The sequence below is a fragment of the Mauremys mutica genome, chromosome 14 (assembly GCF_020497125.1).
Source record: "Mauremys mutica isolate MM-2020 ecotype Southern chromosome 14, ASM2049712v1, whole genome shotgun sequence".
In the NCBI taxonomy this organism is placed as follows: Eukaryota; Metazoa; Chordata; order Testudines; family Geoemydidae; genus Mauremys; species Mauremys mutica.
Genome location: NC_059085.1, coordinates 34,935,364 through 34,958,696, shown reverse-complemented (window position 1 = coordinate 34,958,696; position 23,333 = coordinate 34,935,364). Strand labels below are relative to the sequence as shown.

Below are 23,333 nucleotides of genomic sequence, written 5' to 3'. Positions count from 1 at the left end.
GCAGCAGAGGTAAAAATCTATGTTTCCTTCTCTAAGTCCTCTAAAGAACAGAGTTTTAGTAACCAGTTTTTATTGGAAAAAGAAGAAAATCATATAATTTTCTTTATAGTAGTGCATTTTGTTTTCCAGAGTGATTAATGAATTAAAGATGCAGTGTATTTATATTATACCCTGATTACCATTGTGCAATAAATCTAAAGAACAGTATCTGCCAATATGATAAGGCTAGCAGGATTTTTTTTTTAAGCTTTACTTTCAGCTATTAAAATTTTGGAATAAAATTTATTCTGGCTGTTATGCCACTATCCTTTTGAAACCATACCACAAGGAAATAAGCTGTACAAATGGATGGGGGACATTTTGCCTTTGCAATGGAAACAGAACGGTATGTAAGACTCAAATGGAGTACTGTGGCCACTTCTTGGTGCCACACATTAGGGAAGATGTGGATAAATTAGAAAGTCTGGAGGAGAACAACAAAAATGATAGAAAACCTGACCTAAGAGGAAAGGTTAAAAAAACTGAGCATGTTTAGTCCTGAGAAAAAAAGATTGAGGGGGGAATCGAATAAGTCTTCAAATATGTAAAGGGCTGTTTGAAAGAGGACTATGATCAATTGTTCTCCATGTCCACTGAAGGTAGGATAAGAAGTAATGGGTAGATTTAGGTTAGATATTAGGATAAACTATCTAATTATAAGCACTGGAATAGTCTTCCATCTGAGATCCCCATCATTGGAGGTTTTTAAGAACAGGTTGGACAAATACCTGTCAGGGATGGTGTACTTGGTCCTGCCTCAATCCAGGGGCTGGACTTGATGACTTCTCAAGGTCCTTTCCAGCCCAACATTTCTCTGAGTCTGTGATCAGCATTAAAATGGAAATGGAGTTGAGGGGAAAATAATGACCCAGTTGTTTTAGCTGTAACATTTCAGCAGAATTTTTGTAAAATATCAGGAATGAAACCCCAGTTAAATAAATGTGTGATACTTGGTGCCACAGTGCTTCAAGCTCTGCTTTTGTCAGGCCAGCTGAGCTCCCTGATTAATGCCTGGATGGGAGACCCGCAAGTTGGTGTAAGAAGTGTTGTTTGTGAGTCATTAGATGGCGGGCTTTTCTTTGAATCAGCTAAACTGATGCTCCAACAGGGGGCTGCTGCGGTTGTGCTGAACTGAGGTCCTGAACACTTGTGATTATTAAAGATCCAATGGAATTATGGGTATTACCCTAATGTCCAGGCTAAATTCCACTAGATAGCTTCAAATTAATATAATATTATTTGCCATTACCCCCCCTCTCCACACACACACACATGCACCTGCACATAGACCTCAGGAGTGGTTGCATTTTGGTGGCAAAGAAAGAGGTTATTGTAGCTATGAGGCCAAATTCTGAGGAAAGCTTCATCCTTGTGGAGTCAGCAAAACCCAAAAAGCTGATGCATGAAAGGAGCACATCTGCCAAAGCACAGTAATGTCCATTTGTCCTACTCAAGTATCAGAGGGGTAGCCGTGTTAGTCTGGTTCTGTAGAAGCAGCAAAGAATCCTGTGGCACCTTATAGACTAACAGACGTTTTGCAGCATGAGCTTTCGTGGGTGAATACCCACTTCTTCAGATGCAAGTCTTGCATCTGAAGAAGTGGGTATTCACCCACGAAAGCTCATGCTGCAAAACGTCTGTTAGTCTATAAGGTGCCACAGGATTCTTTGCTGCATTTGTCCTACTGTTTACCCACCAATGAGAATCTCCATGTCTCTTACACAACAGGTTGGGCTTAATACAGAAAGGGAACTTGGTCAGAGGCTGTGTGGCTATCTCATGCCCCAGTCATTGGACATTGCCTGCTGTCCCCTAAATGAATGTAACAACTACTCTTGAGACAGGTATGAAGATGGTGATGCCTTGTATTCTGAGGAACACTGAACAACAGAATGGGAATGTAGGAAATCGGGAGCTCCCACGATGGATTTGTCTGACCCGCCTCCAGCTTCTAAACCCTGGGTCAGACTCCAGGAAGAACAGCTGGGAAGCCACCTGACTCATTAGTTACTGGGAATTCCCCTTGTGTAAGCGGAGTCCTGGGTAGTGTATAGCCAATGTAGTACTTCAGCCACCCCTTCCATCTCAACCTGATTCTCTGACTCTTTCTAGCTGCCGGAAAACCCCTTTGGGGCCATAGGCAGCCAAGAGCCTTCAGCCTGCTTTAATTTACCCTGGGGAAACAACTAATCCCAAGCTGGCCCTGAAATTGAGGGACTACAAAGGTGGCGTACGGCCACCTTTACCTCTGCCTTCTACTCCTGAGCCATGTTGAGTGGTGCTCAGAATCTGGGCCACTGCCTTTTCTTGGGCATCTGAGGCTTTATTCACTTGAACAGCTTTTTTCATTTTCATTGGGACTGCTCACGTGAATAAAGCAAACAGGGGCTTGCAGAATTAGCTGGTGCTAATTTTTAAGTGGATAATATCTCTAGTATCTTTTTGAGCTGTGCTTTGGAGTGTAGGAATCCAAATGGGGCGCGCTGCTTGGAAACAGGTGTTGGATGAAAGTTTCTCCAAAACGGTATAATTATTTTTTATTATTACATTACGCCAAGAATTAACCTCACTGGCCCTGCCGAGCCTGATCCAAAGCCCAGTACAGTCGAGCTCTGTTGGGAGCCTTTCCATTGACTGCAGTGGGCTTTGGATCGGGATCCCCCATGAACATCTCTTTCTCATATCCTGGTAAGATACCTGAAGGGGACAAGCTCAGCCATATCCTCTGAAACCCCTGTACCGTTTTCCTCTTGTACAACCGCCCCTCACTTCCATCCCACAGAGGCCACAGCATTTGTCCTGTGGCTGTGGGTGTATTGCTCTCTGATGTCCTCTGTAGGCTTGGGTGGAGGTGGCCACTTGTGGTTGATATTAAGTAATTCCACCTCCCATACCACATATCCCTGGGCTGAGTGGGATCCTGTTGGTCTGTAAAGCACCAAAGCATTGCTTATTGCATCTACAGTACTTGGAGGGGAGGGGGGAATTCTACTCATCCTCTTCAAAGCGGCAAGGATATCAGCCAAGAACAGCACAGGCTGTTAGTTTATTTTCAAAATGTTGTGTATCTTTGCCTGATTTGAAGTCCCTGGACTGCAGGACTCTTGGCAGTTTTTTCTCCCTCTCTTTCTTCAAGCTGTTTTGAAGGCTGCTTTCAAGCCCACAGGGTAATAAGGAACAGGGTCTCTATCTGGTTATGAATTATTTCTTTCAAAAATGACATTACCTGGCACAGTCAAGCACCGTAAAAAAAAATCACTCTGGTTTTTGGGCAGGCTTTCAAGAGCTCACATGCTGCTTCCCCAGGTATGTCAAGCCTCTTGAAAATAAATCAGCATGTTTCAGAGAGGAGATAGATATGTATATTCGAATAGACATTGCATTTGGAATTGGAGGCTCTGGTTCTTACATGGAATCCTTGGTTAGCCCCCTCATTAAGAACTCTGCCTTGCCACTGTTTTTATGAAGATCCAGTCATTTACTTTTAAAGTAAATTAAAGCAAATTTCTCAGCGGTGACAAGTCAGTAAAACAACGGAAGGCTCAAGTTTTTCAATCATCTGACATCTGTTCCTTGTTTCTGCTGTAGATCTAAATGCTCTTTGCACCGTGACAGGTGAGCTGAAAGAGAGCTTCAGCTGAAGCTGTGTTTGGTTTTTTAATACTGTATACACTACACCTTTTCTAAAAGCGTAATTTTAGAGATTCCTGTGGCAGCAAATTGAGAACTTCATTGACACAAAAACTTGACAGTTCAAGCTTAAAATCGACAGTTTGATTCGGTGTTTTATTGCTAGAAATGTGGAAAGCTATTCCAAAATAACTCAAGTGGTGAACCAAACTGATCATCGACTTCTTGATACCTGAGTCAGCTCATACTTTATACTCTCACCTTTTGTGCAAGCCACCCACTACATTAAAAAATACCCTGGCAGGGAAGGGTAGGGGATTCACAACATTTTTGTGCAAGGGTGGGAACTAGGTTGTTCTAAAATATTACCCAAACCACTTTCACAGTAGGCTCATGCTCAACATGTTTGACTTGCAACATTGTGCGGTGGTCTCAGAAAAAGCAACTAGGTGAAAAACAACATATTAGGGCTATGTTGTGTTTAAACATGTGTGGGATACAAAATGGTGATTGATTTATTTTTGAGCTTTTGGACGGTTTATGGATCTCTGGGTCTGAGTGTTGGTTTCCTGCTGTGTCAAGTATTACAGTGTGGATTTGCTTTGTGTGGGAACAGAAAAGAGGGTGGAAGGTCTGTTGAGAAAGCTGGAAGGGGCTGAAGAATTTTCACTCAGGGCAGAGAGTTCTAAAGAAAAGGGATCTGCCATCTATGGTTTTTGTTAAGAGCACTCTTCAGCTTAACCTGTCTAATACTGATTTTTTGAGTGGTAGGGATGGATGGTGAGATGCTGCTGGAGGTATTGGAGATGAGTTTTGTGTCACTTTAGAAGAACTGTAAATAAAAACTAGGGATGTTTAAACTTCCCAAAGAGTTCAGGTGCATACCAATGTTTATCTGAACTATTCCAACCTTTCGGCGTCTGCCCCACCCTTAATGGGAGTTGACCCTTCCTGCCCACAGGACACCTCTCTCTTCAGATTTGGACTTCCTTTTTACCGTGTGTTGTATTCTTCAGACCCTTCAAGTCCAACCCACCCAGCACCTTTGTGGAGTAGTTGACTAGGCCACTTCATTCTCTCAGATCTTCAGGGGGTGTGGGGGAGTGACTGGTGGGCCTGCTCCCTCCTCTGGGTTTTAGAGGAATCCAGCAATTAGGACCAAATTCAATGTGCCAGCTTGAGGGAAGCAGGCAGCATATCCTTCTGGATCAGGGCCCAGAAATTCCCTGCTGCATGCTTTTGTGGCTCCACTGGCTTTTGTAATACTTAGGAGCATAGACGCCTCAGAGTTCACTGAGCCGTTCACAAAGCTGGGTTCCCTCCTGAGAGCTAATCTTATAATGATACCACACATCAGAGCAAGGTTTGGAAGGACAAATGAAATGGTGGCATCTAGGCCCTCTGAAGAAATCTCTCTTAGGCATTTCTGTGGTGCTTTTGCATTGTATACTTGAGCACTGGAAGTATTGTTTTAAATACATATTTTTCCTATTCATCTTTTTAATGCAAAATTGTTTTGAGTTTACCAAAGAGGCAGATGAGTGTCACACCTAAAATGCTGCCTTGGAGAGAGGGGAGTGTTTTGCTTAATGTTTTACCATTTGGAAAAGGGGGAATTCAGTCAGCTTCTGTGTCGTGGGACACAGTCCAAAGCACATGGGATTCTTTGCATTGATTTCGGTGGGTTCTGGAGCAGGTCGGATCATATGTCAAAGACAATGTGCTGAAGCACCTTTTTCACAGTGGTGTTTCCTGGGCAAGATCTGACTCTCAGCTGACTACATTTCGTGCAGAAAAGGAGCCTCCTATCCTAAAAGTGGCTCAGGGTTATAGAAGCAGAATGATGCAGGACCTACCTGGACCATCATTGCCCCTTCTCCTTCTAGGAGGTCAGATGCACTGAGAGGTCACCTCTTTTAAGACAGTTCATTTCAAATGCAAAGGGGACTCTTTATAAGTGTTATGACTGTTGAGATGCATCGTTTCAACCAAGCAGCCCTGCAGTGCAGGGCCAGCTTCCTTCAGCATATGCTAATAAATACAGGCAAATTGGAAAAAAATGCTAAACTGTGGGTGAATCAACTTTAATGGGGTGGTTTATGTGCAGGTGAGGACAGAGATGCTGATTGTCCCCTCCATAGAGAAACCCATAAGAAATGTCTCAGAAGATGGAGGATCCCCTAAATTGTACTGTCAGAGATACAGGGGCTTCCTCCGAAATCTACCCGAGATCCTCAGGCCTGAAGACTGGCTCTAGCCCATGGCGGCCCTCTGTCTTCTCAGCAGCACAGCTCCATTAGAGTTGCACCACTTGGGCCTTCTCCTGACTGCAGCTGGTCCAGGTGTCCAGGAGCTGGAGCTTGCCATTCTTGGCTGTGTTATCTTGTTTGACTAATTTTGCAGGACCAGAGTAGGGAAGAATTTGTTTCCCCTGACCTGTCCATTCCCTGCCCAAGCCTGATGAGTCTTCTCCTGCTTCTCCCAGTGTGGACTCTGCATGGAGATGCAGTGTCAGGACAGGGAGGTTTAGTGCTGTGCAGATGGCTGGGTCCCCCTTCTGTGTGGAAGTGGAGAGATCTGCATATGTCAGTTCCCCTCCTGGTGTGGCTCTACGAGACATGATCTGCCTACAGAAGTCCACTGAAGTGGGAAAAGAGAGGTGCAGGTTATTTATCAGTTATAATCTCATATCCCAGATGATTTGGGTCATGGTTATTTGAGTGACCAGCAGTGATTTCCATGAGTGTTGTGGGCATGTATTCATGTCAAGAATGACGGAGCTACTCTCTCCTGTCGCAAGTTGAGCCTTGCCAAAACCCTAACTACATTTCAGTATAATTAACTTCTGATATGTGACCTGGTAACTGTGTGACCTTTGCCTCAGGGAAATGGAGTCCAATAAGAAACAGAAATCCCTCTAAGAGTATCATCCCCACAAAGCAACACTCAGTTTTCTGATTTAAAAAAAAACTGTTAAACTTCTACAAGAAAATTCAAACCAGGAGGGCTGCTCAGGCCCCACGCACCAGCTACCGAGGACAATGCAAAAGGTGTTTTATGTTTTCCCTTTCTTGTCTTGTCCTGCCTATGTTTGTCTTACCTTTTGCAGGCTTTGGTCCTGTGAATTTGTAGTCTTGCCTCTTTGTATGTATCAGTGCCTGTTGGCTGCAGTGCCAAAAGTCTGACCTCTCCGCAATAAAAAAGGACCTGTTGGGGGAAAGAAAAAGAAAAATAGAACCAAATTGTGAAGAACCAAATATTTTGGTTAAGAAATGAGCCCAAAAAATTTGGATGCTATGTCTGTTTATTGCAAACCTTCAGTACAAAAGGTCACAGATATAGATATTGGAAGAGTCTGTTTCTTTACATTTTGCTTACTGTCACGCAAAGTGCATACGCCTCTGTATCTCTGCAAATTCCTTGCTTTTATGGCTAGCAGCATAGATAGACGGAAACCGTGTAAATATCCTTAGAGAACACTGCTCTCCACCAGGGATCTCTGCATGTTCTTTTTTCTTTTTTTTTTTTTCTTCTTTTAGGACCTGATCCAACTCTCCCTGAAGTCAATGGGAGTTGGCCTAGGCCCTTAATGAATACATGATATGGGCATATTAGGACATGGTATGAATGTTATTTATGTTGGACCTGATCCTGTGATTTGCTGAGCGCCTCCTGCCATGTGACAGGATTAGTGGGAGTTTAGAATTCCCACTGGAGTAGTGGGCGTTTAGGATGTTGAGTCCCTCCTGGGAAGTGCTCATCACTGTGCAGGACAGATCCCTTTAGTCTTCGGTACCATTCAGATATCTAATGCAGAAATACACAGAGACACATGTTATTGATTGAATTCCCAAGTCATATAGTTTACCCAGAGAAGCTTTAGATCATGCCCAAAAGCAGATGGGAAGTAATAATGCTTTGCACTTCCTGGGCGCCTTTTATCTTTCCAAATATTAATCAATTAGGCTTCAAAACACCCCTGAGAGGCAGGTGAGGGATGGATGGCTATGGATCATTTCACCAACCAGTAGAATACAGCAGCTGTTTAGCAGTGTAGTTCAACATCTCCCATCCGTTTGGGGCAGTTTAGGAAGTGAATAATACTCCTATATCATGTTGAGGATGCAGGGGGAATTTAGCGAGGCAGAATTTAATTACCTCAGCTGGAGTCTGCCCAAGGGCTGCCACCCCTTCTTTTATTAAATTTGCCATGGGATCTAAAACTCCCTCAGCTGCGCATCTCATTGTAAAGATAGCCTGTCTGGAAGCACAGTCCCCCATAACACCATGCTGGGTCTTTGGCTCGGAACTGACTCAGGGGAAGAGCGCTACTTACTGACTCTCTTAGAGGGCCCTCATTTAAGAATTGATCTGGCCTGACTTGGTTATCTGGTGAGATCTTACAGGGTCACACCACAAGTGATTACCAACATGCAGTCAGGAAAAATGGATCTTTGCTTCATATCAGTGGGATGGTGTTAGCATTGCTTAGTTGGTAGCATTCTCATCACTACACCAGCAGGTCTTGGGTCTTGCTGCTCCAAGGGTGCTTGGGATCATACCAGCTCTGACACTACAATGAAGTACTGAGCAGGAGAATTCAGCATGAGAGTTGTGGTTAGGGGCGGCTCTAGCCATTTCGCCGCCCCAAGCAGGGCGGCACGCTGCGAGGGGCGCTCTGCCGGTCGCCGGTCCCGCGGCTCCGGTGGACCTCCCGCAGGCGTGCCTGCGGATGCTCCACTGAAGCCGCGGGACCAGCAGACCCTCCGCAGGCACGTCTGCGGGAGGTCCACCGGAGCCGCCTGCCGCCCTCCCGGCGACCAGCAGAGCGCCCCCCACGGCATGCCGCCCCAAGCACACGCTTGGCGTGCTGGGGCCTGGAGCCGCCCCTGGTTGTGGTCATTTGGGCGAGACATTAAAAGGAGTCCCATCACTCCAGGGGGATGCTAAATTTCCCTGTGCGTTTTTGAATAAGAACAATTCCATTGTATTCCCAGGGTTCCTTCTGTTAAAAAGAAAACAAGCAAACATGTTATAGGGTCTCAAACTCCCACTGACTTCAATGGGTGCAGGATTGGGCCCAGAGAGTCCATTTCTGTTGTTTGGTGTATCATGGATGCCTTGTTTACTGAAACAATCACTTTGGTACTGGTTATCTTGTTCATTAAGATAAAGCTGTATACCTTATGTCAAGGTCTCATCTTGTGTCTTTAGAGCAAAAGCAGTGGTATAAACCCAGTTCCCTTCTGTTGGTTATTTTCTGATGCATATGTAATTCTAGAGTACAAAAATCTTAAATCTAATCTCAAATTTTATCTAGTTGGTGTTAATACTTTATAATCTATTAATTCTCTTTTAAATCATCACCATGTGCAATTTATTATAAAACTATACTTACTGTTTTTTTATGTCTACTGTAAATGGTTGTTTTATCTGATTCAGATTATATTAATATACAATAGGCACTAGGTCCAGATAGAAAAGAAAAATGATTGATCAAAAAAGTTTTGGAGTTAAGACTTTAAAGATCCATATTAGATCTATATGTGATATTTAGAAATAGATTTGAAAGGACTTATGTGATGTACTTTAATCAAATCTGGAAAAGAAATTGGCCAATAAATCAAATCTTGAAAAGAAATTGACCAGTAAATCAAATCTGGAAATGAAAGTGACAGATAAATCAAATCTAACAAAGAAAACAACCAATATATCAAATTAATGATCTGTTTATTAAAATAAAGAATTACTTTGTATATGACTCTAATTCTGTGTGCTACAATCATGTTAATTAAGTGCTCGAAATCCTTCAATAGCAAACTGTGTGTATATAGAGGCGGACGTATGCACATATACATAGTAAATATACATATCTATTTGCTATTTTGGACATACACATGTATGTACAGCATATATGTACTTAAATTTATTAGATGTGTCTAAATATGAAAGCTCATCATTTCAATATTTGTATGTTACCAGAATAGAACAGTTTATGAATCCAACCTTTATAAAATGGCAATTGCTACTATAACTCAGATATAACTTGTCCTGAAAGCTTCCTGCTTTATTTTTATATTTTTATTCTAATTACATATCGGCAACAACACAAACGTCTTTGGCTAATTCACAGAATTTGATAGACAGCTTGGGCCCAAAGCATATTTTCAAGATCAAGACTATAAAAATCCCACTATGAAAAAAATCATCATTTGCCTCACTGACTTTGATCTACATCTATGTTACAGAGCCATGAAATTTAAAATAAGATGACCTAAATTGTCCTGTAATAATGTGGGCATGGACGTATACTCGTGGTGGCAGAGCTTCTTTGTCACTGTACTGAATGAAATCTAGTTTTTAGTGCCAATCAGTTAGGCATCGTTAACCCTTTGAGAGTGTTATTAGCATTCCCACACAGCTTTTCATCATGTAACAAATGTTTTCAGACTAAACTCATTGAGGTCAAAGAATCGCCTCTAAGATTTAGGATGTTTTTGTCCTCTGCAATAGCGTACATATATTTCCCACCACACCAAACTCAAGTGATTAGCATAGGTTATAAAAGGCTTGTAAAAAAATGTAGAATTCAAGTTAAAAATTAATCTGTCTGGAATATTCCTCACCTTGGAAGATGGAAATGTGTCCCTTCCCCTGCCCCTTTTACTATACAGTACAGAGAATGCTCTGTACCTGAACCATTGAGGATCCAAAGAACGAAAATGGCTTTGCATTTGTTGTTGCATTATCCTGCTTCATTCTGATTCATTTCCCACCCCCCCTGCAGCCTGTGTTGCTCTTTTTGCAATAAGTGTATGTTTGAATTTAATTGAAAAGAAGTTGCTTTCATGGTTGTTTATATCTTTCCAACTAAAGAAGTGCCAGAAAAGCAATCAGAATTTAGGATTGACATGCTATAGCTAGAGCGATCAGAGAAGGCATTTCGAGTATTTGCCTACCTAGTTTGTTTGAATTAGCCTAGACTAAACCAATGTATTTACGGAAATAGCTTCAGCCGGTGGTCAGACATGTAAAGAATAATAACTGTGTTAGTTTAGGCAAAAGTAATTATTCATCTGTTCCCCCAGCCTTACACTACGGAGTGTTGTCAAAATGTAGCATCTGTAACCCTGGATCTGTGTATTATTTAGGCTTTCTGTCACTCTCCCTTTCAACAGATGGCATCTAGGTGACTTATAGTGAAATAGAAGAGCTTAAAAAGTGATTGAAGAGATGGGAAGAAAAGTTAAAAATTAATATCACTTCAGGAAAGGGAAAGCTGCCTGACATCTGATGGTGGAATTTGCTATCAGCATTGAAAGTACTTGAAGTGACTGGCTTTTAAGTCTAAAACACTTGGGCGACATTTTTAGATCATTGTTTATTACTTGTCATGTGGCAGTGCCTGGAAATTTCAAACAAGGGCAGGGCCACATTATGCTAGCCTGCCACTGTACATACACCTCATAAGAAACAGTCCCTGCCTTGAAGAGCTAACAATCTAAATGGATGGCGATCACTCCTTGCTTAAAAACAAGAGACATTTCCACCCTCTCAAATTACGTGTGGATTTATTGCCTGTTAATCCTGGTTGGATGGAAACTGTCTCTTGGGACATGTGCTGGAGAGTTAGAAAGATATTCAAAGTCTTCTAAGATCTGGCGACTTCTCCTGAAGAATCTGGAACTCTGTCACAAAAGAGGTGTGCCCTGTATGTTGTCAATTTATGGGTGATTTCCTGAAAGCGAAGCATGCTGCAGTATTGGCCTCAGTAATTTCTGTTACAGGCACTTGGGTTGAACTTCCCCTAAAAGGGGGAGGGTGTAACATGTTGGGTGGGTGTGTCATGTGTCCCTCTTGTGGCAGGACCGCAGGAAGAATGAGCCCCTACTACTGGTACCGGTTAAGGGAGTTACTCCTGTAGCTCATGTAGTTAAGCTTGAGCTTGTTGGTGCTGAAGGTCCCAAATTAAATCCTTGAGGATGACCCTGGTGCAAGTCATTACACTGATCAGCATGGGTGGCCTACTACGAAGTGACATACTCTGCTATAAAGTACAAGGGTGGGGGGGGGGTGTTTGTCTCTCCAGACTGGTTGGCTAACCTGTCATGACTGAGTGCAGGATGAAATTTTAGAAGGAAATGTACGTGTCAGAAAAGTCAAGTGCCCCAGTTATAGGACTGTCTGAGGGCAAATTTGAAGTGCTCTCTGTGAATCTGACCAGCACTGAAAGTCTCTAGTCCAATGTTTCTCAAACTGGGGTCGCCACTTCTGTAGGGAAAGCCCCTGGCGGGCCGGGCCAGTTTGTTTACCTGCCCTGTCCGCAGGTCCGGCCAAACGCAGCTCCCACTGGCCACGGTTCGCCGCTGCAGGCCAATGGGAGCTGCTGGAAGCGGCGGCCAGTATGTCCCGTGGCCCACGCCGCTTCCAGCAGCTCCCATTGGCCCGGAGCAGCGAACTGCGGCCAGTGGGAGCTGCGTTTGTCTGGACCTGCGGACGGGGCAGGTAAACAAACCGGCCCGGCCTGGCAGGGGCTTTCCCTACACAAGCGGCGACCCCAGTTTGAGAAACACTGGGTTAGTACATACAGATAATAATCATGCAGGTAGTAGTCTTAGCAGCACAAGAGGTGGCGGTGAGGATGGCATGAGGTGTTGTTATAATGGACTAAATCATGTCCACTGCAGAACCTCACAGTGGCCAATAAAGTAGCACAAAAGATTGCCAGATCCGGCTAGTACATGAGCCGTTGGGGAGCATAGCTTAAGAGGTGTCATTTTCCTTTCTCCCCCAAAGCTGAGGAACCACATCCATGGTGAACACTGTCAAGCTGGAGTTCTGTGTGTTGGGGTGAATGGGCAACCATAGGGGAAGCAGAGCCAGGAGACAGATGTTCTGTGCTGCATGGTCTCTTGGGCAACCTTGTAAAAATTTCCTATAGAGATTCCCAGGGAGTAAATTAATGCCTGTATAGTGCTTTCTACCTCCTCAGAGTGGGATTGGAATACCTAGGCAAGGATGGGGAATCTGTCCCTTTGCACTCCGGGCCCCCTGCTACTTTTCTGTCATCACCATGGAAGGATAAGTCCCCCATGTCTCAAGCTCCCTGGATTTTCCTGTCGAGCTCAGGGCCAGAGGGTAAATCAGGCACACTGCCCTCTGCGCAAACCCCTCCCACATGAGGGGATGAGGTTGCCTGGTTTCCACTATTGCAGAGCCATAGAAATTATTTCTTTTCACACTTTCTCACTACTTTATCCTATTTACGGATAAACCGTTAATAAACAGGTTTCCGAAGTATTAGGAACATACCTGTTCCTGGCTGTTAGTAGCTGATGGAGACTGTTGGGAAACACCATGTAACGTGCAAGCTACTTACAATCTTTCCCTTATATGAGCCAAAAAGAGAATCGCCACTGCCACTGCTTAAATCGTTTGCTCAATATTTGGTATGTTTAGAAATAAGCACAGATGCCAGTCATCTGTTGGCCATATATTCTGATGTTCTTGCTTTTGGCTCCTGTGTTTCCAAATGTCACGCTGCATCCAGAAATCATGCGGAATTAAAAATAACACATATAGGAGAACAGAGCCTAAAAGTTACAAGTGAACGAAGTCTGATTTCAGCCCCAAACAACATTTCCCTTAAGGGTTAGTTGTATTCAGTACGTTTCACCAACTAGTGCGTTCCAAGTACAGACCGAGCACAAAGCTTCTCAGAGAAAGTTTGTGATCAGTTCCACCACCATTCCTCCCTTTGGTTGTTGCCTGTGTAAACATTATTTGAACTTCGTCACAGAGTGGCTGAGAGGATTGAAAATGAATGATGAGATTGGAGCTTGATAGAAAACACACTGAAATTATTGTGCGTGCGGAATATTCACATTCAGTAGTGACATTTTGTCTCCCTAAAACATTTAGTCAAATGCATTTGCATTTCTCCCCTAGAATCAAATCCTGTTTAATTTACTAGTGACAATGAGTTTGGTGCGGTCAGTGAAGTGCCTAGTCCAAAACCAACACACCGCTTAGAACAATTGGCAGGCTGTGCTCCAAAAGCCCATAGAAGCAGTGGTGCTGTAGGTCAAGAGGTGTTCTCGAGGCCTGCCTAGATGAATAGTTACCGTGCAGCAAATTGGAGTGTGAATCTACAGCACATTACTGTGCCAGACACTAACTGTCTGTGCGGGCCCTGCTACCGCACCCTAAAAGTTCCCTTCTGTACATTGACCTACTCCCATTTCAAAGTAGAGTAGATCAAAGTGCATTAGGGAATTTTTAGTGTGCCATTGCAGGGTCCACAGTTAGTGTGTGGCACACTAGTGTGCTGTAGATTTACGCTCCAGATTGCTGTGCAATAGTTGTTCATCTGGGGAAGCCCACAGATGTGCACTGGCATTTGTATTCATTAGCCATTTTGCAGGGAAGCATATGGAGCATGTTATGACTTGCCGTGTCTCATGATGCTTGTGTCTTTCTTTCATATACACAAAGGCCCTCATTAAGCACCTGCTTAAGTTCATCCCCATCAGCTTCAATAAGACTTAAGCACATGCTTAAAGTTAAGCACTTTCCTGTCTATGGATAATTTCCTGAATCAGGGTCTAAATTCACATACAAAAAAGGCTAATTGTTGGCAATTAGGAGATGTTTGGTGCTCTGCCCTAGTGAGATTCTTTTTTGATATAAAGCATTTTACATTTGTATGGAAATATGTAGTGCTGCGGGAAATTTTCTGTCTCTTCTTGCATACTGTCTTTGTCACTACTCTTTGTAACCTTTATTTATCTCAGTAGAAATGAGCATTTAGAAAGGTTCATTTTTTTAAAAAATACTAGAAATGCTGAAGAATGAGTGCCCAGCAAGTATATGAATGGTTTTAATTGAGCCTTTTTTGGCTTAGTGAATGTCTAAAAAGAAATTTGAAATCATGTGCAATAGAAATGAATTTCTTTTTTGACGTTCTGGAAGTGAACGTAACAGATTTAAAACATTTTTGTGAATGAAATTAGGCCTCTGTGCTGACAGCTGGTACATCTAGTTTCGTCATGATGCAGTTTGAAAAGGCTAAAGCTAGAATTCAGTAAAATAATCTGTCCGAATTCTATGCTTCAGAAGGCCATACAAGTTGTATGAGCTCAATAAAACAAAGAAAGAAAGATTTCTCAGGTCTAGTGTGGAAACTGGACAGATTTTGTTTTTAACTGAATCTGGCTCCTAAGATAATATGCCTGAAAAGTAAGTGTTTTTTATAAGATGCCTTGAGATTTCTGATGAAAGAGACTGTGTAAAAGTTATTTGCAACAGAACTGTAATCTGTTAGGCATGGCTGAAATGGGATAGGTGGAGTAAGACCTAACTTGAATCTTTGCCCAAAGCAGAAAGGAACCCAAACAGAACATTTCTGGGGTTTGAAAAAAGTTTACTTAACTTTCTTTTTCTTTAGTTTTCATTTTTGCACTGTCTCAGCACTTCCAATCTGTGTGGGAAAATCCAATCAAATTTAATAGGGGTGAAAAGAAGAAGGTTCTAGAAACCTAAGAATCTAAAAGCCTGTATGACCAGCAGGTATAAATCATCATATCTCCATTGACATCAGTTGAGGATCTGGCCTATATTACTGGCTTTTGGAACTGTCCTATACAAGGGATGTTGTAGCTGCGTTGGTCCCAGGATATTAGAGAGACAAGCTGGGTGAGGTAATATCTTTTCTTGGACCAGCTTGTGTGTGTGAGAGGGACAAGCTTTCAAGCTCACACAGAGACCTGAAGAAGAGCTCTGTGTAAGCTCAAAAGCTTGTCTCTCTCACCAACAGAAGTTGGTCCAATAAAAGATATTACCTCACCTGCCTTGTCTCACCAAAATATCATGAAACTTGTGATGAAATCAATAGAGTTGACAACACTGCTATTTATAATAACTTTTTTCATTTTAAAACTTGTTTTAAGGTCGGTTTCTTTTGGAGTGAATTCAATAGCCCAGTTTTGCCCAGCTCCATGCACCTGTCAGCCTGTTGCTTTCCAAACTAGACCCTGGTCACTGGTATTTCAGCTGTCTTCTGTAGTGAGAATTGAGGAGGGAGGATGATTCCTCTGAGGGTGAGGGGGAAGGAGCTGGGAAAAGGGGATTCCTATCCTGGCTTTTTGGGGAGGAAAAGGTGGAGGGCTCCTGCTCAGGCAAATGCTTGGGGAGGGGCAAGCAAGTTCCTTGCTGGCCTCCTGTGGGTGGGTGGGAAGGGGGTTACACCTGTGAGGAGAAGAGGATGGGGAGGGGAAGGGTACCAAGTTAAATTTAATGCTGAATGCTGGGACCAGTAGGGAAATATAACACCATCCTCACAGCTCTCTAAACTCTCTCTATGTGCTTCCCAGACAGCCAGATTTAACAGGCTCTCTGCAATGCATCTTGGCAACTGTAGTTCCCCTTCCTGCTCATGCCCAGAAAATTGCACCAAGAGAGGCTTTGTCTGCACTGGCACTTCGTCGGCAAAACTTTTGTCGTTCAGGGCTGTTTAAAAAAACACACACGCACCCTGAATGACAAAAGTTTTACCGACGAAAAGCGCCAGTGTGAACAGCGCTTTGTCAGCAGGAGCAATCTCCTGTGCTGCTCTTGGGGGTGGTGGAAGTTTTTTGTCGGCAGGAGAGCTCTCTCCTGTCGACAAACAGCAGCTACACTGCGCACCTGTTAGCAGCATGGCTGTAGTGACACAGCTGTGTCACTACAAGCCTCGTAGTGGAGCCATACCCAGAAACTATAGCTCCCAGCAGCCAAGGAGCCAGTGCACATAAGAAACTGCTTGGAGGGTATTTCCACCCACTTACATGTGGCTCTGGCAGTCTCTCATATATATGGAGGCAGGTCCTGGCTGAACCTCTGTGTGTTAGGTTAGTTGGCACTATGGAAGAGGCATCCCATAATGCTAGAGATACTAGCATTAGCATACTTTTACCATATTTTGCTTTGGGTTAGAAACACCTTTATGGAAAAGTGCCATATCCCAGTGACTGCAACGAGTGACTGCAACAAGCTGCGAGTGTGCTCAGTACCTCTAACAATCAGTGGCCAAATATGGATTAAGGAACCTGTAGGCTGAGAGTTAGAAAATCCAGGGCAGGTACTTGAAGAAGAGGAGATGCAATGCAATGCAGCAGTGAAGTGGAGTGACATTTGAACAGTGTGCGTATGGACGGGTGGGGTCGGATGTTACTTCCGATCTAAGGGATGACACTAACGGTCAAGCAAACTCATTTCTCCGTTTTTTTATGACTGGTATTAATCACTGGGTAGGTTGAACAATCACATCAAGCCCCGTATTCTAACTTCATGTGGTGATAAAGGTGACAAAGGTGGAAGCCAAATAATCTCTCTTTCTCTTCTCCAACAGCTCAGTCTGACAGTTCTGTGCCATTTATAGAACCGTCACCCCAAGAAAAAAAGGCTGAGGCCTACATTTTGGTGGAGGAGGGGGACAGAGATGTTTGGTCTTAGTTCATATTCTCTTGCTTTTCGAAAAACTTAGCAAAATAAGATTCTGACAGCAGGGAGTGAACTGCTGGAATTTCCTTCATATTAACTGAGCTTTAGGCAGCAAGCCTCAATGTGAAGAATTATTTTTAATTAATAGCTTTTCCCCTACTTTGGAGCTCAGCGGGAGGATCTTCTTTGCATTGCACAAGGAGACAAGATACCAGGAGCCCTGCTTTTGTAACTGATAACTATTTCAGGCCAACTGCATTGCCTGGAATAACTTATGTTTAAAAAAAGAACAGAATCTTGCATCAAAAAAAACCTCCTTCTGTTTCTTGGATTTAAATTGCCTCAGCAGATAAACCCACAGCCTGCCCAGAAATGGGTTGATGGATTTTTAAGAGTCTCCCAGCCAAATTGTGATCTCTCCGTCACACCAGTTCATAATTCGGAGATGACTTTCAAGGGTGCTGAGCTCGTGGCTCTCAGTGGGAGCTATGGGTGCTCAGTGCCTCTGGAAATCAGGCCCCTCTAGCTGTGTTAGCAATGATCCAAATGTTAAAAGACACAGGAAGGCGTTATGGGTTTGTATTACTTTAACAGAATGGGTTTGTTCAGACAGTGATCAAGCAATAAATGGCTCCTTTGTATTATTTTTCTTCCCATGGTAGCCTTCTGCACTGGTTATGTGCATATCATTCTGCCCTGTGTATCCCCTGGCAGTCGGACTCACACTGTCTTCAGCCTCAGGCTGCTCCCGGGCTCTCCCCTCTGCACAATTAAAACCAAATTAGCAAAAGCAGGACCTAGCATTAGAAAAATATGTTTCCCTTTGTCTTGAATATGTTTCCCTTTGTCTTGATTATGTTTTTCTGAGCACTGTAAGAGAGACTGTACAGCACATCTTTTTCTGAGCTGTTTCATGGGAGCCAGGACATTTGCTTGTTATATTCTAGCCTTGTAAAAGGGTGATTTTTAGGAGTACAAAATAACTGGAGGTCAGACAACCCCACCAGATCTGTACTGCAGCACCCTGCTCACACAGGAGTGAGGAATTGAAGATGTCACCTTGTTCCATTTTTAACACATTTTCTGTTTTTATTTACACTGTAGTCTACTGCCCCTCTTCCCCCGCACACACTTCCCTTAACTTCATTCTGCTTGTTCCTTATGGAATATTGAACCCCAGACAGATTCCAAAACAATAATAATAGAACGTTAAATCTGGCTGGAGAGAGAGAGACCCATGAGTGGCAGAAGTTTGGACTTGGACGTGTGTACATATCCTTCCAAACAGCATACATTTCCTGAATGTGAACAAACAAGTAATACACATCTGCTTTTCTGGGCTGGGAGAAATGAAATTGAAAAAGAACATTTTTCTCGTTACCTGGCTCTTCAGTTTCCCTTATGAGTCTTTGTTAAAGCCCAATGTCTTTCTCATATGTAAATAAGTATAATCTGTAAAAGTGTCTGGAGCTGCCCCTTTACAAAGCAGTGGGGTATAGTTCTGTTTTATTAGCTGTCATTGAAGATCTGGTGCAGTCCTGTCTAAGGCTGTAAATTCCTTGATGCTGTCAAGCCAAAGTAGTTGCAAGTGATGGGTGGGTGCCTGCCTTTCCTAGCACTACTTTGAAAGACAAAGTTGTCTGACTCCGATAAAGAATATCATAGGTGGGAGTGCTGGTGGAGGCATCTAGCTAGCTAATTTAGGTATTTATAGGGTAACCATCACCAGTGGTGCAATGTTTGAATCATTGTTAAAGTTCACATCCATAGGGAAGATTGCAGCTGATGCACAGATAGCCTTAATAATTAAGCAGCTGTTGTTACACATTGTCCCTGTATTAGCTACAGTGCTGATCACTGAGATCCCTTTCATTTACCCTGAATCCATTTGATAAAGCTTTGGCAGTATCTGGCAGATCATCAGTTTTGGCTCTTTATTATCTGCACCCATTTAAACAACTCCAGCATTAGCTACAGCAGTGGGTTAATCATGTTGAGGTCAAGAAGAGGGTGTTAAATATAATCAGAAGCTCTCTTATTCTCAACAGAACAATCCTCATTTGCCTGAATGTGTGTGCTGATCAAAGCATGATACAAGCCGGGATTCCATACAGTAAATGCTATTTCCCAGGCAGATTTTTTTTTAAGGGAAGAAAGAAAAGCACCAAGTATTTTTGAACGTAGGAACGTTGCTGCTTTTGGTTCTAGTAATGGAGTGCCTGGGAACAGCTGGACTGACCAGTGCTTATACATGTTAACTATCAGCTAACATAATCTGAATCCCTAGGAAAATAGGTTGTAGCACAGATGTAAGAATCTGAAGGAAGACAGTAGTTTTTTTCTTGCAGATGAGAAATGCATATGTTGTCTCACTCACTTGTCATTACTGAAACTATAGGTAGGGACAAAAATAGAAACTACTAACAGCTTGATTTCCTCATGCTGGCAATGAGCTACAGAGGAGCTCTGCAAGACCCTATAAATATGCAAGCGAAGGGAAACCCTACACAAGTGCTATCATATGCTATAGGACTGAATAGCTTTGCTGCAACCAAACAGTATGAAGAGATTCTGCTTTTCAGAGGTTCCCCATCTAGCAAACAATGTAAAATGTGAACCAAAGGCAGCTAATCTGGCCTGTTGACTGGGAACAGTTCCAAAATATATTGTTGGAAATGACTGGAAAAAGCTTTTCCACTGCAGCCTTTATGCTGCATCCCTTTCTGCCTTTCAGACAAATCTCTTCTTGCAGAAATCAAACTCTTTGTTTGAAACAAAAACCAAACAAACCACCATTAGAACGCTGTTTGTGACTAATAAAATTAGGGATGATGTACCTTGGATAGAGAGCTCAGCAAACATTAGCAGCTATGCCCAGCTTCCTGCACAATGAATATGTATGGTAAAGGATAAGGAGCCAAGATTTACTCTGTTTTCCTTTGCTTGGAATATTTTTGTTCATTTGATATATAAAAGTCAGGGGCCATGCCAGAGACAGCCTGGCTAACTGGCCATTGTAAAGATTTCTGCTGATGGTTCACAGTGGTGCACAGAAGCAATATGTATCCTACTGTGTAAACTATGCTTCCTGCACTTACTGGTAGGGTTCAAAAGGATTGCACTGCAGGAATATGAAACCTGCTTCTCTATGTGTGTATGTGTATGGGAGGGGGAGTTCCTGGCACTTCTGCTTGTACTCAGATTGTATAAATAGCCGCAAGATGAAACATGAGAGTAAAGCAAAACTCAGAGAAAGGGGACCCCAATGAATTGGAAATTACGCCTTAAAAATGGACTCCTTGAAGTTATCGTCTTTATTCTTTCCTATTGTTCTTGACAGAAAATATTGCTTGTGCCATCTTGCGAGCACTGCCAAGTATGTCTCCTCTCAAGAGGGCTCCCTAATCCTCTTACTTTCATTCACATCTCTAAAGCAGCTACATCTCCCTCATTTTTATAAGCTGCCGTTGTAAGTTTACTTTGTGATTTAGCTGCGCTCACTTCTTTTCTAAGGCAGCAGCTGAGTGTGAACGCTTTCCTCCCTGTCAGAAATGAGCAGTGTACAAACCTATAGAATCAACATCCCTATCGTCCCCTGTCTCAAGCATAAACCTTGTGCCAGTGGACCTCTGTGCCATTGGAAGTGAAACATTTCTAAAACACATGGGAGTCTGTAGATGCTTCTTTGACTGAACCCATCCAGTTTAAACAGAGTTAGCCAGGAAAGCACAGTCATGAAAGACGATTGCTTTCCAACCAGAGATTTAACATGGTAATAATTGGTTGGGCAACACGTGTTTTTTTTACAGTGTGTATATACAATAGAACACTAAATATGCTTCACCCTTCCCTTCACCAATCAGATCCTGTTGTTATATGTGATAAAAATACATGTGGTTAAATTAAAATAAGTCTCAGAGATCAGGACTAGCAGGGTTCTGAGGTCATTGACTCTCATATCAAATCATGTTGACTTCATTAATAACTGAACCGATGAGCATTTAAACTCCAGCAGCTTTTCCCTCTCATTTCTCTAATTTCCTAAAACTGTCTGGAGTTTTTACCTTTCAAGCTACTACATAATAAGGGCCAGATTGAGTTACCACAGTCTCAGGATCTGGCCCTATTTTCCTGCCTGGTGCTTCTTAGAGTTTTAAATCTTGGTATTTTTGTATCCCAGACTGCTTAGTGTGGTAGGATCCATATGAATAGTGTTAAATGGACTAAATAGAAACTGCACTGGTATTGGAGAGTATCAGCAGCGCAGCTTTTGGGGCCAGATCTAGAAATCTTTTCTTGGGCAAAATACCCCTTGCCTCACCTGCATAGCTTGTGTAGGATCCGTAATGATTAGCTTTTAACTAAAGAGAGATTTTAAGAAAGACATGACTGCAGCCTTGTCTGTATCTCCATCTGTACTTTTTAGGGGTGATCTATCTCTCTATTTTATAGAGCTACCTTTTTAAATTGGTCTAATTTTTGTGGTAGGGGGAATGAGACAGACCTATTTCATTGTTTTGTCACATGCACCAGACTTTTCTCTCTCCCTCCCCCTACCTCCAAATCTCTCCAGAGTTACTAGCAGTGGAAAGAGCAGTGTTTTAATTTTCTGTTGTCTTGCCAAATCAGAATGGGATTAAATGCTTTCAAGGTCTCTGGACTATCACTTTACCCAAAACATCCATCCCAAGCATTCAAAGAGGCATAGAGACTCTGCATAGCTATTTATTTTAAATGCCTGATTAAAATTTCATGAAAACAGGAAGTCAGGGGAAAAGAATAGATTGCAAGAACGACAAAATCCAGGGCTTTGTAATTTTTAGCTCAACAACAACAACAAAGCACGTTAAATTGTAAGTAAGGGATATTTTCACAATTGTGTTGAGGCCACTAATAGCATATTTTGTCACTGGCAGGGGAGTTCATGAACTAAGATTGAGGCCTGGTTTTTGCTTATCTTATTGCACAGTTTTGATTACATTTAGAAATTGTCACGCCAAGGTAACCTAAAGCTGCTGTACTTAAAAATCTCTACATTAAGATTCCCCCCCATACAGTGCTCCACTGTTTTTTCTATCTCAGCAGTAATAAATATTGCAATACCACATCCTTAACAATGCTGTATTTTTTTCTATCTTTGTATGTTTCTGGCTTCTGAATGCTTAATCATGTCTAATTTTCAGATCAAGTGGGATAAAAATGGAGGCAGGGAAAAAAAGGAACGATTTTTCTGAATGCATATCAGAGGTTGTTTATCTTAAAGATTTGCCTGCCTGCTAGAAAGTGTTTTCCTTGTAAATAATTGGATGTCCTTAAAAAGAAACAAAAAAAACCAAAAAAACAAAACCTTTGGAGGTGTGTATTTAAAACAATATGTTGACCAAGTATAACTCCACTCTAATATAAAAGGATGTAGGGCTTGACCCAAACCCATTGAAGCCGATGGAAGTACTCCCTAGGCAGGGGGGACAGAGATAACTCAGTGGTTTGAGGATTGTGAGTTCAATCCTTGAGGGGGCCATTTAGGGAACGGGTTTAAAAAAAAACTGTCTGGGGATTGGCCCTGCTTTGAGCAGGGGGTTGGACTAGATGATCTCCTGAGGTCCCTTCCAACCTTGATATTCTATGACTTCAGTGGGCTCTGGATGGGAAGTCCTTAATTAACTTGCTTTAAATGCCTGTTAGGCAGAGTCCAAAACCTTGCCCCTGTTGAGTAGCACTTTACTCCATGGCTGATCCCATTCAGGTCATTGAAACACTCATGGAGTACACACATCAGAATCCATCCCCCAGTGTTAGTCCATTTCCTCAACATTGCAGAACAATGGATTAGTGTTAAAATCCTCTCAAGTGGAAGCGTTAACCTTTGGCTGCAGTGACAGCACATAGGTGTCTCTGCTACAGCTTCCCCTTGGCTGGGAATATGGAATAATTGTGACAGCCTAATGGCTCAATGAGTTTCATTAGGGAGTCTCAGATAAATCTTGTCAGTGGATGGGTTATCAAGCATCCATTGCAAGAATGGCTTGTAAATCCCATTTTCGTGTGCAGTGTTGTAGATGTGTTGGTCCTAGGATATGAGGGACACAAAGTGGGTGAGGTAATGTCTTTTAATGGACCAACTTCAGGTCCCAGACCTGAAGAAGAGCTCTGTGGAGCTTGAAAGCTTGTCTTTTTCACCAACA

General features: G+C 42.7%; 1 protein-coding gene across 5 annotated transcripts in view; it reads left to right on the top strand.

The window, feature by feature from the left end:
- Positions 1 to 23,333, top strand: part of MAF (MAF bZIP transcription factor) — a 224,243-nt gene that overhangs the window by 25,715 nt on the left and 175,195 nt on the right. For 2 of the 5 annotated variants that reach the window (XR_006573390.1, XR_006573391.1), the window contains one exon: positions 15,193 to 15,195. The exons of 2 other annotated variants lie outside the window; for them this stretch is intronic. The gene's annotated coding sequence lies outside the window, so the exon portion shown is untranslated. Of the gene's footprint in view, positions 1 to 14,479; positions 14,484 to 15,192; positions 15,196 to 23,333 lie in introns of all 5 variants that reach the window. One more of the 5 variants, XM_044986923.1, reaches the window with a different exon arrangement.